We start from the raw sequence: 13,341 nt of genomic DNA, 5'->3' as shown, positions 1-13,341 counted from the left end.
TAGGTGCTTATATTTGTTGATCCAGAATAATTTCAAATAACCAAACCATTTCACTTTTGTTTTGCCACATTTATGGCAAGAGCCCTACAATAATAATTACGACAATTTGTGAATGAAGAAGTCTTTTGAGACCATATCCACGTGAGTTTTTTAGATAACTATTTCTTGAATAGCAGTTAGAATCTAGAATCTAGGCATTAGATTGTCTTGGAAGTGAAAATGTATTTCCCATGACTACTGTGGATTTCTACTTAGTGTGTATTGTATAATTATTGCTATTTGTCTTCTCCATTGTTAGGAGTGTTTTTGTTTTGTTCTGGTTTAGTTTAGTATTTTTTTAAAGCATCTCCTTTTTAATAGTGGATAGCAAATCTATTTCAACCTTTTTTAAATACTGAGATTAGCTAAAATAATTTTACTAATATGTATGGTGGGACTAGAGAGGAGTGGCAGTATGTGGCTAATTCTAAATTGCATGATTAAAAAAATCATGTGTTTATGGCTTTGGGATAGGTTTTTGAATTTGCACTTGAATATAGTTGGGTTTGATGGTCTGGGACTTTAAAACATACTAAATCTACCCTGGGGATACTTGATTCAGGAGTAGCTGGACATCATCCAACCTTCTATCTTACTCTTCTGCTCAGCCCTCCAGCATCCCATTTATTTTAGGCTCTCATCAGTTGGGCTATAGCTTGCTTTCTCTCAAACTTTCTCTTAGAGCTGCAATAGTAACTTAATATTCAGGCTTCAGAAAAGGTGTGTCTTCTGGTAAAGTGAATGGAATTAACTGATATTTATAAACCTAATTAAGCTGTTTATAGGTCTTTAGTAGAATAAAGGCTTTCTGTGGGAGACCAGGTTTAACATTCTGAGAATGATTTTGAAATTCATACCAGTGAATTCTCTCCAAACGATTGATGAGGTATTAATTTATATTTCTCAACAAAGATTATATGTAACTAGACCTTAACTGCTTTGAGAACTGCAACCTACACATTTGTATTTCATTGGTAAATTAATAAGAATCAGTGAACCGAATTCTAAAGCAATCAGTTGCCTCTTTTTCTCACATCTAATTTTACGTATCCTAATTGATATTATATAGTCATTGCTTCTATGTATCAATCAATACTGACAATAAAATTTTCTGCTCTCATGTTAATTGTGTTATTTTATTGTTTTCTCTATGCTTGAACATTCATTTTACCCCAAACTGGAAAATTTTACTTTAGTTGGCAGATGCTTAGTTTTTTATACTTTTAAGAAGCACAGTAACTTACGAGATGATTTAATAATAATCTTGATTTGATTTCTGTGTTATTAATGTACTGATCCTATAATGCTGCTCTGGTTTAAACACTATTTGTTTTTGTTTTTGTTTTCCTTTCCTCATTAGGTGGAGTCTTTGAATTTTTAAAAAGACAACATAATGAGATCCACTTGAAAAATTAAGTGAATTGATTTGATTGGAACACTCTTTTACCAATTCATTAACATTCAGCTGCTGGGTAAGTTGAGTCAAGTGCTTTTTATATGGCTTGATTTCAAAATTATTGGAAAGACATTTTAAGCAAAATATTAAGCTGTTTGTGAAATGTTGGCTGTAATGATTTGAGGCCTTTACTGCCTACAAAAGATGTTTGGGATGCTATCTAAATGAACATGTTTGTAAGTTTTCATAATTTTTTGGAAATGTACCAATTAGAAAGATGAGAAAATGTTGTCACTTGTAGTTTGGAACCAGATACTTTTATTTATTATTTTAATTATTATTTGCTAATTGAACACTTGAGGTAATGTAAGAATATCAGATTTTACTGTTAGTGAGATATTTATGTGTTATTGTACTGTATTGTATCAGATTCAAATCTAAAGTCTAATTAACATTTTGAGTAAATTAGTATCTCTCCTTATTTAAACCATTCTCATTTTACAGAAGGCTTGGTTTCTGTGATAAGAATAGAAACCTTAAAATCTTGCTCAATTCAACTTCCTCGTTGCACTCTGTGTGGAAAGCTCTCGAGGTAGAGAACTCCTAACCAAGAAGAGTTTGGGCTTTTAGCAAATTACTGGTGCTGCCAAGACAAAATTTAGTGGGAACAGGACTTTGGCTACTGCTAAAATGTCAGTTTAGTAAAGCCTGCTCTGTCAAACAGATTTTTGGCATCAGAATTCTAAATGATACTGATTTTAAGGTTTGGTAATTTTTTTTAATCCAGGCAAACTCATGCTTTAATTAACCCTTTACACAGTAACAGAAAATTTGGAAAAATATTTGTATTTCTAGTCCAGGTCACAAGACTTGAATTTCTGAAATTCTAAATGATATGCACAATTCTAAATTGTACAGGTTGTCATTCAATTTTCCTCTGAATGAACTGAAGCTATTTAAAAACCTGATGGCTGATAATGAATAAGAGAACAAATGAATAATCATTTGGGGAGCAGACTTTGAAACCAAACTAACAGTGTCTGTTTCACCTATGGGCATCTTAAGACATGATGAAGTCAGGTGGTTTTTCAGGGATCTGGTTGCATAATTCATATGATTCCAACAACTGCTTTAGGTTTGTCTGAAATAATCTCCCTTGAGACAACTGCCCTGGAACTTGATTTGTTAGTGTGGCTTTTGAGTATTCAGGGAGTGTAGAAATATTAAGCATGGAAACCCCAGGATATCTTTTCATTTTGTGTATAAGGCTCATAACCCAAAGATACATTTGTGACCAGTAATTTACATTGTTGTGGGCATATGGTGCCATTCAGAAAAAAACAAAAAAAATTTTTTCGTAATTAAAGAGATATAAAGCAGTTAGATGAAAAACTGCTTCCTGAAGGAAGAGAAACATTAAAAAAAAGTTTTAAAAGCAAAACCTTAATTCTTCAATAGCTGTAATAGATGCTAGAAAATTAAAATTAATGCTGCACACCAGTGCTGCACTTATTTCTCTATGTCCTCACAAGATTGGCTTTTACAATTATTCGCAAAGTACCCCACAGTGTTACAGTTAAATTTTGGTTGGTGGGACCTCACTTAAGGCATGTTTAGGAAGACTATACAGATTATGTTCTGTGAGTACTGCTAGGGAATGAACATGGCCTGGCCATTGAGTACAGCTGGACTTCTCGCCTATCACATCGTGAGCTCTGGGAGCCTTTGCTTAAAAGTCAGCTCACCGGGGTCACTGTGTTTTAATATAATAATATTTTTTTAGTCAAATAAATTCATAAGATTAGCTGAGGATTAAACTCCTGGCTGTTAGTAGGGGCTCAATAACTAATAGTATTTCTAATGATGGTTAGTAATGGTGATGGTAGTTGTATCATTATTTAAACATAACAATACTTAACATTTTACTAATCATGTGACTGATTCTTTAGCCTGTCGTTGAGGACAGGTTAGGATGGGTAAGGAAACACTTCATAGGAAATTGGCATGGTGGACCTGACTTTGTGCATTAGCCCAAGTGAGGATATTTTTTTCAAATGATACATCTTAAAAATTTGCCCAATTTTCCACCCCAAATTAGGTGTAAATAGAAAACAGTTTCCAAGATAAGAAAGTAAAACCCTCACCATTAGAATTACCTTTCTCTTAGGATGCATTTTGTAAAATATAGTAAAAACAAGTGATTTTATCTTTTTATCAATAATATTGTTCCTCATTCATTGCCATTTTCTTTCATGTCGCCAATGCTTTTTTTTTTCTTTAATTTAAATTCAATTAGCCAACCTATAGTACATACTTAATTTCTGATATGGTGTTCAGTAATTCATCAGTTGTGTATAACACCCAGTGCTCATCACATTACATGCCCTCTTTAATGCCCATCACCAGGTTACCCCATCCCCCTACCCACCTTCCCTCCAGTGACCTTAATTTGTTTGTTAAGAGTCTCTCATGGTTTGTCTCCTTCTCTAATGACTTCCCATTCACTTTTTCCTCCTTTCCCCTATGATCCTCTGTGCCGTTTCTTATATTCCACGTATGAGTGAAACCATGTGACAAGTGTCTTTCTCTGCTTGACTTATTTCACTCAGCATAATACCCTCCAGTTCCATCCACATCAATGCAAATGATAAGTATCCATCCTTTCTGATGGCTGAGTAATATTCCAGTGTGTGTGTGTGTGTGTGTGTGTGTGTGTGTGTGTGTATGTGTACCACATCTTTATCCATTCATCTGTTGATGGACATCTCAGCTCTTTCCACAGTTTGACTATTGTGGACATTGCTGCTTTGAACATTGGGGTGCAAGTGCCCCTTTGGGTCACTATAGTTGTATCTTTGGGATAAACACCTAGTAGTGCAATTGAAGGTCTATTTTTAACTTCTTGAGGAACCTCTGTACTGTTTTACATAGTGAGTGTACCAGCTTGCATTCTCATCAACAGTGTAAGAGGGTTCCCCCTCACCAACATTTGTTATTTCCTGTCTTCTTAACTTGAGCCATTCTGACTGGTGTAATATGGTATCTCATTGTGGTTTTGATTTGTATTTCCCTGATGCCAAGTGCTGTGGAGCATTTTTTCATGTGTCTATTGGCCATTTGTATTTATTCCTTGGAAAAATATCTGTTCATGTCTTCTGCCCATGTCTTGACTGGATTATTTGGGTGTTTTTGGGATCTTGAGTTTGATAAGTTCTTTGTAGATCTTGGATACTAGCCCTTTATCTGACATGTCGTTTGCAACTATCTTCCTGTTGCCTTTTGGACGAAACAACTTCTTGCTAGATAGGATTCCAAAGGCAAGGGGAACAAAAGCAAAAATGAACTATTGGGATTTCATCAAGATAAAAACTTCTGATTTTGATTCATCTTGAAATTATTCATTTTAAGGTAATATTAGCTGGACCATGGCCTTTTAATAATGTGCTCAGATTTATATTTTTTCATTGCATCGGATGTAATTATTTAAGAATTAAGTAAGTGGTGGGCACCTGGGTAGCTCAATCGGTTAAGCATCTGCCTTTGGGTAAGGCCATGATCTCAGGCTTCTGGGGTCAAGTCCCACGTTGAGTCCTACATCGGGCTCTGTGCTCAGTGGGGAGTCTGCTTCCCCTTCCCTCTTCCTCTGCTCTTCCCCCTGCTTGTGCTTTCTCTCAAATAAATAAATGAAATATTTAAAGAAAAGAATTACATAAGTGACATTTTTTCTTTAGGCTGAGGAGAGGTAAGAAGGAAGGTAAAAATTCTTAACATGTTCTGTGAGTTGGGCTCTGTGCTACAGGTGCTTAATCTTTTTAAAGTAAGAATTAAGAATCCCATATTCACTTGAGGAAATTGGGTTTCAGAGCAGTTAATTATTCAGCTGAGAATTATATTGTCATTATAGATAATAATTTCTGGATCCGGAAGTCATTGAAATCAAATTTAATTTATAAATAATAAAATAAAATAATTAAATGAATTAAATAAATAATTTAAATATATATGTCATTACTTGCACAAATATGGAAAATAAAAGTGAGGACAGCTTTAATGCATTCTATGTGGATGCATTTTAGTAGACCTTATAAAGACTTGATAAAGTTGCAAATTAGATTTACTCTGTGCTTTCTACAGCTTTGATGTAGTTTTTCCAGCTACCACTTCGAATTCAGAGTAGATCTTATGAGGTTCAATGTGTTGTGGCCTTCAAAATGTTTCCTTTTATGTGGGATCATTTTTTATAGCTTTTCAGATACATACAGCTCTTCTGTTTGGGTCCTAAGTGTTTTTAGGTAACTGAAGAATGTGTCAGTATTTATGAATGAACATTACCACAATGATAGGAAGCCTAGACCCAGTCTCTGCTTACCAGTACTGCTGTTTCTTTTGCCATTACAGTCTGTGTGAATGGAGCCCATTACTGTTAGCTTCTTGGGTCACATGGTTTCATTTTTCCAATATTATCTCTTTCACTCTTAAAACACATGTGATACTTCCTGCTTTGTCTTTCAAGCATTTTGCTTGGCTGTACCTTCATACATTCCTGCATTCAATAGTTGAATTCTTCATTTATATGTCATTCAGTCAACAAGCATTAATTAAAACAGCAGTATGAACAAAGCACATTTTGTTTCATGAGAGTATTTTGTCATCTGAAAACGAACTGAGGGTTGCTTTTATATCATTTCATAGTATTCCCTTCTGCCTACCCTCTTGCCTCTTGAATTTAGCTTGCAGTGAAGGGTGGTTGTCGGGGGGGTAAATCTCTCCTCTTTTATCCTCCACCCAAAACCTACACAATAGGACTTAGTAATTATATTTCTTGTTTCTCTGATGACGTGAAATTACCATTTGTGTAATGCTATACAGTTTACAAATGGCTTCCATGTTACATTCTCTCACTTTAGACAATAAATGTTATGTACTTACTACTCACATTTTATTTTGTGTATGCGGAAACGGAGGCTCAAGGGGTTACAACTGAGTGATTTGCTCAAAGTCGCAGACTTCAGCTCTGGTTCCCAAAACTTTAGATAGCATGTCATTCGCTGCCAGGTCACCAGTCTAGTTGACTGTCAGTGTTCAAATATTGGAACTTTGTTGATGCAGTCACTATATTCTGTTCAGTATGAATCAAATAAGGAAATAGAAGCTATATGGAAATTTTGGAGAAGAATCAGGTCTCATAGGGAATCTTGGAGGCAGTGTACCTTTACCTTCCTTGATGATACTGTTAAGTTCACCCTGTCACTCTCCCGGTTTTGAGAATCTCACAGACTCCAGACAACCCCTATAAATGAAGAATGGATGTTTAGATAGTTTTCGTAGTAAATTGCTAAAGTGGATATTGGCCCAAATCACTCAGAGATCTTTATTTTTGAACCCGATATCACATTGACTTCTCATCCATGAATTGTCAAAAGACAAATTAACTTTGCATTTTCTACATCATCTATTTTTTGCATTATTGGATTTTGGTTAATTGCTCTTTACTGATATGAGAATCTGGTTAATTCTTTTATTTTAGTATTACTCATCTTCATGTTTTACCTCATTTCTCTCTGAGTTCCCATAACACTTTTTACTTCTCTCACATCACTTTTTGTATGTAGTTTTGTGCTTTATATTAAAGTAATTTATGTGAAGTTTTTCTCTCACATGCCACCATGTAAGCTGCTTGAAGGCAAAGGCTGTCTTTATTTTGTAGATGTCCTCTTCAGCCTTGAAAATGGTGATTGAAAAAAATAGTAGATATGCAATAAATATTTGTTGAATTCAAAAAAAATATTTGACTGTGAGTTTTCTTTTGAAATTCATTTTGGGGACTGCAAATTTATACCTGGGCACCGATTTAATTTTAATCATATTAATGAGATGAATCAGCAAGCCTGATACTTATTAAATATCCAGAGCAGAATCATAAGAACAAATTTATGTGTTTTTTTAATGATCTCTTTAAATGCGAAAAACATCTTCTCTAAGTAGAATAAAAACAATACTTTCCCTCACAAATAAAACAAAACAGAAGCCCCTCTATTCCCCTGACAAGGACATTTTATTGTCCTTGTCTTGACCATGGGAACAAAATACAATTGACCTTTGAAAAGATTTGATGAGATAAAATACAACATGGCCTCTAAGATAAAGGCTTCCTGGGAGATAGAGTGTAAATGTAATGTGAATGTGGGGCACAGCTGTCTGGGACAAAGGGTATACATTTAATTTGGTCTGTGGTGGTGGGAAGGCCCTGAACATTTTTAAGCAGAAGACAGATGTAGCGAGAGCTGCACATCAGGAAAATAAATCCAGCCAGGTTGTGCTGGATGGCGTTGGGTGGGGGGTAGAATTGAGAGTGGGGTGCGTAGGTGCAAGAGTCCCTGAAAGCACAGAAGCCACTTAAGAGACACTTAACATGAATTTGCACTGGAGCTGTCACCTCATGGTGTGCCTTTTACATCTCCTCCCACACTTACATCCCAGACGGAGGTACTTTAGAAAACTTTAGTGAACACTTGAGCCCAGATTCAGGGGATTCTTTCAGACTTAACTTCTCTAATCTCTTCCTCAGTTTCTGATTTCTCAGGTATGCATCATAGTATCCTTGTGACTATTTTGTGCTCCAATTGATTTCCTTAAGACTCTCCTGATACTTCCACAGGTCACTGTCTCTGGTCATTATCCCCAGATTCCATATACCTGCGGATACTGTGCCTAGGCCTATCCTTTGGAAATTTACCAGTTGGACCCAGAATACCTTCTGATCTGATTTTGTGTAGCTGGTTCTCAGACTAGTGTGGAGGGCCTAGACTGGAGGGGTAGCAGTAAGGATTGGCAGGACACAAGACACAGATAATAAAAAGGATAGTGTGCAGGAAGCCAATGTAGGCCTTCCTGATTGGGTGTAGGAGGTTGTGTGTGTGTGTGTGTGTGTGTGTGTGTGTACATATGCCTTTGTATGTTTGCAATCCGAGAGTAGGGGAGCTGGAGGCAGGTGTCAGTGATGACACAAGGCTTTGAGCCTGGGAGTTTGAATGTTACTCTTACTAGGAAAAGAGAAGGGATGCCTGGGTGGCTCAGTGGTTGAGCCTCTGCCTTCAGCTCAGGACATGAACTCAGAATCCCGGGATCTAGTACCGCATTGGGCTCCATGCAGGGAGCCTGCTTCTCCCTCTGCCTGTGTCTCTGCCTCTCTCTGTGTGTCTCTCATGAGTAAATAAATAAAATCTTTAAAAAAATTAGGAAAAGAGAAGTGAAGAGAGAGACTGCTTTCAGTAGTAGGGTGATGAACTTGTGTACTTGTTGATTGTGAGATAAAAATAGATTTAAAAAGCATATATCATATAGTACTTGACTTTTCCTTTTCCGGGAGGGTTGATAGTTGGAAACAGGAATTCACTGGAAGACTTGAGTCTTCCTCCTCTTTTTGCTATATCTTCTAGCTACTTAAATATTTCCCAAGAGCTTAGGGTAGTTTTAGGTTTTCTCAACCTTACCCCTGCCAACATCTCCCACAAATTCACCTCCTCAGGAACATGTGTACTTGTCAGAGTACTCACAGCAGCCAGAAGTGTGCCTTTCAGCATCCAAAAATAAAAACAGGGGGAAAATAGCTATCTTTTCCTTTTGAGGAGCATAATCATTGTCATCTCACGACTTGCTGAAATAGCACAGCAAAGGAACATTTTTTGGCAGGCTGGAAAATCTAGGGAATGCACAAACATATGCAGTTCTCTTTTGCTATGATGTGTTCAATTGAAGCAGTCCACTTCAGGAAAGCAACAGAATTTTTACTTGAGCATTAAAATTAAAAAAAAAAATGTATTCACTATTTGAATCTAGGGTCATTCTCTCAATTGGTAGTTTCTAACAACCAAATCCTTCAATTCTTTTTTTTTTTTTTTTAAATCCTTCAATTCTTAATTGATGGTGGCAGTGAGTTGGCGAGTTCCAGTGTAATCCACTCCCATTCCCATCCACTGAGAAGTTTTTGAATTTCAGAAGAGATACTCTTGATTGAATCAGTTTAAGAGCATATAATGATCCTGTAATTATCATTTGTCATTACCTTGTGTACTAATGATTAAAGCAAACATTTAATAACTGTGGGGCAGTAAATATCTTTTAGATCTTGAGCCATAAAAAGATTTCCATTAACAGAATGTTTTGTGCACAAATAAATTATTCATTGACTGTAGCAGAGCTTAATTCTGTCATCAGCCTTAAGTGGAAATTTTGAAAACCCCAGTCATCACAGATGCCAGCACTAACTTGGCTTGAGCCCCCATCCTTCTTACATGGAACCTGAGTTTTTTTGGCTATTTGTAAAAGCTGCAGTTAGGTTAAATTCAATGAATATTTATGACATTTCTGCCATATGCAATTTAGTGTTCTGGTGGTTGGAGAAGTAAAATGATGAGGAAGTCTACATTTTAGCCTTTAAGTTGCTTATAAATCTAAAAGAGAGATAAGACTGCTACATACCTGACTTGGATAGAAGAAGGCTCAAGTAGCATCCCCAGAGATGTGGAAGTAAAATGTGTTGCCCATTCAAAGGAAGAAACCATATGCACTTTCTTGTGGGTATGTGAGGGGGAAGGGCTTAAGGATCAAGAAGTATTTCCTGAGGAAAGCTTTAAAGACGGGTGAGGTTTTGACAGGTGGAGAGAATTATATCCACACAGGCAAAGAAATAGGTGGATGGTGTGGGTGTCCTCACAGAATGAAAAGTAACATGGTGTGTTTGCTAAGTGAGAAGGAGACATGGAAGAAAAGGAAAGAATAGTGTCAAGAGACCTATCGTGGGGAGGAACTTCAATGCATCATTAGCACATTAATTTGGTTAGACATTTCAGAACCTTTCCCCATTTTTGAGTCAAGGAGTAATACAATGGGATTATTTTTTTAAATAATTTTTTAATTTATTTATGATAGTCACACACACAGGGGCGGGGCGGCGGGCAGAGACACAGGCAGAGGGAGAAGCAGGCTCCATACACTGGGAGCCCGACATGGGATTCGATCCCGGGTCTCCAGGATCGCGCCTTGGGCCAAAGGCAGGCACCAAACCGCTGCGCCACTCAGGGATCCCCGGGATTATATTTTTGAAATATACCTCACCTCACCTTCTAAGTAAGAGGTAGAAAACCTGGAGGAATAGAAGTTAGAGGCTATCGGGATAATCTCCGTGAGAAGTTATTAGGTTCTAAATTGGGTTGGTTGAAATAGGAATACACAGGAGGGGACACATGGGATTGAATTGTCTGTAGGTTTAAGCCTGTGATTGGCAATGGAGGGGTGCAAAATAGGATGGAGTTAAACATTGCTTTCAGTTCGACAACTTCAGTAAACTTTCGAATCTCACTAATATTGATGGAAAGCCAGTCACGTGCAAAACCTTGTGCTTGGTACTAGAAGTGTGTAGTGATAAAAACAAGTGTGATCCTCTTTCCAAGTAGCCGAAAGCTTAGGTGATAAAATACATCCTCAGTTAACTAAAATCCAAAGCAGATCATGATCAGTGCGATAGCAGGGGTAGTACCGAGGGTTAATGAGAACACGAAGAAGAGAGGTATTAATTTTGACGCTGAAAAAGTGAGGAACATACAAGGGAGAAGATGCTTCATCTGTGCCTGGAAGATTCGAGAGTGGATTGATTCCAAGGTATTTTAGCTATCAGAATTGTAGTTGGAAACCAAGAGAAGCAAGTACCAAGCTAAGAGGGGAGGAACTTTATAGAAAGAAGAGCTTTTACTTCTTGTCTGTTGTGTGTCAGATTTTGAGCTGGGAGCACAATAATTAAGGAAGGGATGTCTAACAGTGTCCAGTGCTGCAAAGTAGTCATCAATGTTATGGTCTAAGAAAGGGCCATTGTCTTCTGCAGTTTATAGATCATGGGTGGCCTTTGAAGAGATTTCAGTAGGGTAGGAGTTAGAACATTCTAAAGATTATAACCTATCTCAAAGGTATAACTAAACTACATCAATGAGAGAGAAAAAGCTGAACTTCCTTCAGTGATTCCTCCTTAATGGGTCAAGTTTATCTTAGCCTAGTGCCTGGGCTGGTCTTAGAGGTATCACCTGAGAATATGTTGGTCCTGAGAAATCTTTGCAAAATATTTAAATATTACAAAAATGTTATATTCTTAGACTGTTGTCAGACAAATAAAAGATTTCAACACTTATTACCAGCTTCCCTCTTCCTCCTTCCCACTCCTCCCCTTTGAGTACTCAGCTGGTTATGGTGAGCATATTTACCACACCCTTGGCTCAGGGTCGGGGAAGTCCTCGGGCTCTCCTTGGCCCGTTTCCCATGTGGGAGATTTCCATGGAGAACAATCCAGGGAAGTGTGTGCCCGCATGCCCGCGCGCGCTTACACACACACACACACACACACACACACACACACACACACTAGTTCTTTTCCTGTCCTCAAGGATATTCATGTGCCAATAAACAGACAAAATATAGCGTCATAGACAGGCATATTGAGGAAACATATGAGGAAACAGGGAAAAGATGCAGGGATCTAGGAGGCAGGAAGGATACCACTGACAATTTAACATTTAGGAATAATAATAGAACTTAAAGAAAAATTTTAAATTGCCTTGTGAAAAAAAAATAAATTGCCTTGTGAGGATGACTAGCATATAAGCATGGAATGTAAAGGAAAAAAGGTAAAATTTATATCTTAGTTATATTTGGTTGGTTTTTGTTGTGTGGGGGGAGCGTTAAACCAATTATTACAGCAAACTGGACACAAAGAACTTTCACAGAGGTGCCCAAACTATTACAAAGGAGAATTTTAAATTATATCAGACTACTTTGCAATTTAAAAGGAATAGGAGAAAACTTAAAAGGAATAGTAGAATTGAGGAAGAAGCACTTTCTCCTTAACCCCACAAATGCATAATAGTACTTGTTAAGTATGTTAAGTGTGAATGTGTTTATAATCATTCATTCATTTATCTGTTCAGTCCTTTGATCACTCAATCAATAAACATTTCCTGAGTTCCTATTGTATCCCTGGCTGGGGGCTGGGAAATATAGCTGAGTAGAGAAGAGAATTGTAACATTTTAAATAAAATACATTCTTCTTACTTGTTCCATCTGCTAGAATACAGTAATTCAGTTACTAGATTAATGGTAATGAGACTCCTCAAAGCTTTGGAAGAAATTGCCATGTGTTCTCATCAGACTTTATGTAGTACAACAGTGAGATTCTTTTTCCATAAGAGTTGAATAGGCAAGATATTTTATCGGGCTGCTTTTCCCCTTGTCTTAGCAGAAGTCTTGGGATAGATAGGGTCAGTATGTTTATTTGTGTATATTTGTAAATATTCTAAGTATCCTCAGGGAATTCCCCAAATGTAGGGGCACACTCTACCTCTGAAAGCACTGTCAAGATTTTTTTAGGTAGCAATCAGACTCAGTGAGAAGGAACAGTGAGGCTGACTCAGGCTGGTCTCCCAGGCACAGTAAATCTAAGAATGTGGGGATATGTTCCTTGCCAGCTAATACTTTTTTCTTTTTACTCTTCTATTTATTATGTCTCCTTGCCCCATTTTTGTGATTTTCTACTATGTTTTCTGACTGGTGATGAGGCTCATCAGTTTCTGTCTTGGAAGATTTATTTTAATTTTGGTTTGATGATATTGTATGAGAGGACAAGCAAAGCATTCTGTTTTTCCCCCAATTGCTTTGCAGTACACATTCACAAATATTTGGGTCCGTGTAGCATGCCACCATGTTTACTTCTATTTTAAGTAATTAAAATTCAGTTGAACTAAGAAACCTATGGAATCTTCATCACAGAACTCTTAATCTTGAGTTCTTTTGTTTTCAAAGCATATAAAACATAATATGTGCATCATATATACATAAATGGCAATAGTTTTCATTTTAAGTGG

At 36.9% G+C, this 13,341-nt stretch overlaps 1 protein-coding gene across 6 annotated transcripts in view; it reads left to right on the top strand.

Annotated features, from left to right (window-relative positions):
* Window positions 1–13,341, top strand: part of HIVEP2 (HIVEP zinc finger 2) — a 191,660-nt gene that overhangs the window by 107,229 nt on the left and 71,090 nt on the right. For all 6 annotated transcript variants that reach the window (XM_041743275.1, XM_041743271.1, XM_041743276.1 and 3 more), the window contains exon 2: window positions 1,400–1,511. The gene's annotated coding sequence lies outside the window, so the exon portion shown is untranslated. The remainder of the gene's footprint in view (window positions 1–1,399; window positions 1,512–13,341) is intronic.

This window comes from Vulpes lagopus, chromosome 2 (genome assembly GCF_018345385.1).
Source record: "Vulpes lagopus strain Blue_001 chromosome 2, ASM1834538v1, whole genome shotgun sequence".
Classification (NCBI taxonomy): domain Eukaryota; kingdom Metazoa; phylum Chordata; class Mammalia; order Carnivora; family Canidae; genus Vulpes; species Vulpes lagopus.
This window is presented reverse-complemented; position numbering and strand designations above follow the sequence as displayed.